This window comes from Chrysemys picta, unplaced genomic scaffold (genome assembly GCF_011386835.1).
Source record: "Chrysemys picta bellii isolate R12L10 unplaced genomic scaffold, ASM1138683v2 scaf1287, whole genome shotgun sequence".
In the NCBI taxonomy this organism is placed as follows: Eukaryota; Metazoa; Chordata; order Testudines; family Emydidae; genus Chrysemys; species Chrysemys picta.
The window spans coordinates 9,953-14,876 of NW_027053994.1; positions in this window are offsets into that span (position 1 = coordinate 9,953).

Consider the following 4,924-nt stretch of genomic DNA (forward strand, 5'->3'; position numbering starts at 1 on the left):
TGGTCACCCCCCCAACCTGGAAGTCACACTGATTGGTCAAAATCTCCTCTCGGGGCAGTCCTATCAGGACGAAACCCCTCCTGATTGGTAGAGGGTGATGGGGGGAGTTCTTAGAGGGGTCACACGACACACTTCTGGACTGGTCATTCCCCGCCCTGGAAGTCACCCTGATTGGTCAAAATCTCCTCTCGGGGCGGTCCTATCAGGACAAAACCCCTCCTGATTGGTAGAGGGTGATGGGGGGAGTTCTTAGAGGGGTCACATGACCCACCTTGCTTCCGGTCAGGTGGCACCTTGACCCCGGAAGTAATACCCCCGTGGGTGGGACTTCCGGTGACAGGTGGGCGGGACCAAGGGGTCCAGTGACGCGATTAAAGGGGCCAAAGGGCGGGGTTAGGGTTTGATTGACGGTAGGGCCCTTATACTATTGCTGTGTCCCTGTTGTATATGGACCACTTACTTGCGGAGAGCCTGCTTTTCTGCAAAAAGTTGCACCACCTAATGTTACATGCTGCATCTGGTAATTAGGCTCAGTGGTTGGAGCGTAGGTCGCAGGGAGGTGCAGGATTGTGCCTAGGCTAAGAGTGGTGCTAGAATCATGGTCCAGGGACACACCAGGGTCAAAACCGAGATCAGAGTCCATCGACAAAGCAGAAGCAGAGATAGTGTCCAAGTCCAGGCCAGAGGTCGTAGCCAGGTAGTCAGAGACCAAAGATCAGCCAAGTCAATGTCAAGCCAGAGTCCAGATACAGGCCGAGAGTCAAAGCCGGGTAGTCAAAGTCCGAGTGCTTGGGGAAGATCAGGAGGAGAAGGCAATGCTGGAGCGGGTCGGTGGGGTGCCTGGAGCAGGACTAGAGAAGGGCAAGGAGAATACGGAACCAGGGTGGGTAGCCAACATCTGAAGCCAAGAAGGGTCACGCCGAAGTCATAACCAGAGACCGGAGCCAAGGGTCAAGCCAGAGTCAACAGCGAGGAACCGGAGGGCAGGGCAGGGCAGGGCAGGGTGGTGCATGCAGGCGGGAACCAGGATGACTTACAGGTTCTCCTAGGCACTGCCCAGCTGGAGCTCTAGAGCCCCCACATTGGGGGACTCCCTTCCTAGGAATAAAAGAAAGAGAGCAAGATGACAAAGATGTCTCTTACTCTGGGGTCCAAGCCCAGGGGAGCTCCCACCCCGGCATTGTGCCAGGACCCCATCACCCTCCTGGTTCCTTTCACACTCAGAGACCCCCTAGCAGGAGGGGAGAATAACGGGCAGAAAGCGAAGGTGCCCCTGGGGGAAAGGGACCAGCCTGGGACCCAGTCCAGTTCCCAGATCTATCCCCAGGAGTGTGTGACCAGGAGCACAGCCCTTCCTCTGTGTTTCATTCACCACCTGCCAGATGGGGAGGAGCTTTCCTTGTCCCAAGGTGCTAGGGGGGAGTTTCATTCCTGGCTGGGAAGGGTTCAGATACCGGCTGGGTGGCTTGGGCCCCAGGTGGGGGATGGTCAGACATTCACTGCGGCAGGGTGACACAGGCCATGGGAAGGTCTGAGCAGTGATGGCAGGGGAGGGGCTCCACATCGGGCCACCCCTCCCAGACTGCAATGGTTCCTGAGGATAACCCCTGGCTCTGCGGATGCTCTCGTTTCTGGGCCAGCCCCACGGCCCTGACAGCCTGATGCTTCCGAAACTGGCCTCTGGGCATGGGGGCAGGGACCGTAACTGGCCTGGCCCCAGCTCCAGGGGTCGGGGAGGGGCATGGTGGTGAGAGCGAGGTGCTCGGCCTGGGTATCTCTCAGTGCTGTGGGGTTTATGTCCACTCCCGCCAGCCCTTCTCCCCCAGGCCCAGTGAGACAGAGCAGTACCTGCGGCAGGGAGTGGGAGCTTCTGGTCATGCGAGGGGGGAGAGGGGACTTCAAAGGTGTCCCACTGCGCACAGCCCCAGCAATGCTTTGGGGACCTGGCGCAAGCACCGGATGTAGAACAGGTGCGCCATGATCGTCGCGCTAACATCCTCCTGCTGAAAGGGAACAAGAATCAGTCAGAGACTAGACACCCATGGCAACGAAGGGCATTAACGGCAATGGGAACCGGCAGAATTTCCATCCCACCCCTCCCCATGTCTGAGGGACGGATTCCCGCACCCAATCCCCGAGACGAAATCTTGTCTCCTCTCTAGTGACCTCCAACCCCTCTCTCACCATTGTGGAATGAACTCCTGCCCCCATTCCTCTCAGGCCCCTCATGAGAGCTGTTCTACCACCAAACCCAGCTGGGGGTTCAGCTCCGCTCCCCAGAATCCCCTCAGCCACCCTCGCCTCCTCCACCTGAGGGGCTGGGAGGCTCTGGGCAGTAGTGCCGGGGGGTGAGAGGATGTGGACACCTTTTCCCAAGGGACGCCCCTGTTGTTAAGATGACGTCATGGACAGTGGCTCTGGGGCATGGGGCACTTGAGCAGCCTCTGCTGACTGACTCCTCCAGTTCTCCCAGAGCAGGGGGTGGCTGGGATAACACGATCCCAGAGCCCTAGGAACCGGCTTGAGGCCCTGAGCGGTGGGAAAGGCTCACAGTGGTCACATGGGGAATTGGCAGCCCCTAGTATGAGCAATGGCAGCGTGTCGTGTTGATGTGATGAATGTTAGGAAATAGCCTTGCTGGAGAGCTGGGTCTGCTCTGCTTTGAGCTGCTCAGGGGACAAGCTGGCACCGACCAATGGCACCTGCCTGGGTTCATCCTCTCCTTGCTCCCAGGTCAGCGCGTGGGGATGGGATGGGATGGGAATGACTTTCAATGGCCTGGAGGTGAAAGACCCTGGGGCTCCCTCCCGAATTGATCCTTCTTTGGTTACCTCATCCCCTATCAGTTGGCCGGCTTCCCCCAGGATGGAGTATGTTAGCACCAGCGCAGCCTGGCTGATACGGATCTGGGGGTCATGTATTGCCAGAAGCGCCGCCTGGATGAACGATATTCTCTGGCCTTCTGAAAAGATCTGTCCAAAGACCTAAAACCAACAGCACCACAGCCCTTGTCAGTTGCCCAGAACCAGGCTCCAAATCCCTCTAGTATCTCACAAGGTGAAGAAGAGTCCTGGGGCAGCCAACCTTTGGGGTCCCATGGACCAAGGAACCCCCGTCAGTAAGAGGTTGCAGGCACTGAGGAATAGCTCTTTCTGGAGCAGGATTCACCGCAGGTGCCATGACATGCTGGGAATGTGTCTGCGCACTCTGGAACCAGCTCACACAGACAAAGGATCCCTACTGCTCCCAGCAGCGATATCTCCTGCAGCTCACCCGCTAGAGGAAAGGGCCTTTTAGATCTCCTTCCATTCCCGCTCCTCTCCCCACTGACATTCCCAACACCAACTAAATCATCCAACAGATTTTTGCCCCAGATCCCTAAATGGCCCCCTCTAGGATTGAATTCATAATCCTGGGTTTAGCAGGACAATGCTCAAACCACTGAGCTATCCCTCCCTCTCCATAACACACTAACTGCAGGGGGAGACAGCTCCACACCTGAGCTGCTGCAATGCACCAGCGGAGAGTCCTTACCTCTCCCACCCTGGCCATATTTCTGTAGGCCAGGCGCTCGGTGTCCTGGAGCCTGTCCTGGCACCACAGATGGCTTGCCTCTTGGATGTTCAACCCTGGGAAGAGAGACACACCCATTGGGGAGGGTTGGAATCCGGTTTTAGTGCCTGTTTCCTTCTGTTCCCTTTGCTGGGTGAACACTGGCCGGGGTCCTCGGGGCACCCAATGGACCAGGCGGCTAAGTAGCTGAAGGGGGATTTGTCTCATTCATCACAGCAATCATGGACCCTTATGGCCATGGTGCTCTGGGAGTGGGCGCCTGTTAACAGTGGTGTCTAATACTGAGAACCCACCCACTGAAGTCAGGATCTGGCCCTAGCTACCCAACTGGTGACATCTTACAAGCTTTGGTCCTTCTCCTGTGGTCCCTGCCCCTGCCCTCATGGTGGGCTCTTTCCCTCCACATGTCTCAATAGCTCCGTTCCTGTCCCCTCACCAGCTGGCTGCCCCCTGGGTGGGCTGATTTCCCTGGGCTGGGGGACGGAGCCAGGCTCTGAGGTAAAGCTGCCAATTTCCCTGGCATGTTCGTCCCCTTCCTCTCTCCCTGAATTAGGGAGATGAGTGTGAGACATCATCTAAGCTGGGGTCGGTCTCAGAGGAGGGGGCTTCTTTCTGTAGGGTCTCTTGGCCAGCAACTGGGGGGCCCAAAACAGGGGCCTTGTTTCCATTGAGGTCCCTCTGCCCTGCTGCAGTTGGTCTAACAGAAGAGGCCTTAGTTCTATTGGTGTCCCAATGGCCAGCTGGAGCTAGTCGCCAAGGGACTCACTTCTATGGGGCCCCATTGCCCAGCTGGGTTTCTTACCCCTCCTCTGCAGCAGGAGCCTCTGCAGCCAATGTAGCCCGCTCCTGGCTTGCTGGCTGATGTCGTTGGCTGGGTCCGAGATGTACAGACCCAGCTGCAATACAAAGTTGCCCGCCTTAGGGAAATCGGAGGAGATCTGGTGGGAGGAGAAGAGGGGAATCCATCAACATTGTCCCTTCAGCTCCCCAGCTCCTCTGGGCCAGAGCTCTGCTCCCATCCATCTGTAGGAGGCGCTGAGGGAGAGGAACTAGAGCCCTCTTTCTCTCTGACCCCAAAGGAGCTTGAAGCAAAGGGACCAGGGAAGGGCCCTCTATGAGCACTCGCTGCCAGGCTGCTCCAGAATAACAAGGGCCTTGAGGCCAGGCACGACCCTGCCAGCCCGTGGCCTGTGGAACGCAGTCCCTCACGGACCCAGGGCGGACCAATTAGCCAGGGGATGAGGAACTTGACTCAAGCCCTGACTCTGCAGGATGCTGGGGTCAAAGGTCACTTACGTCAAATCCGGGCAGGGAGGTGGCAAATTGGAGCAGGGCAGCGCTGCACCGTAAG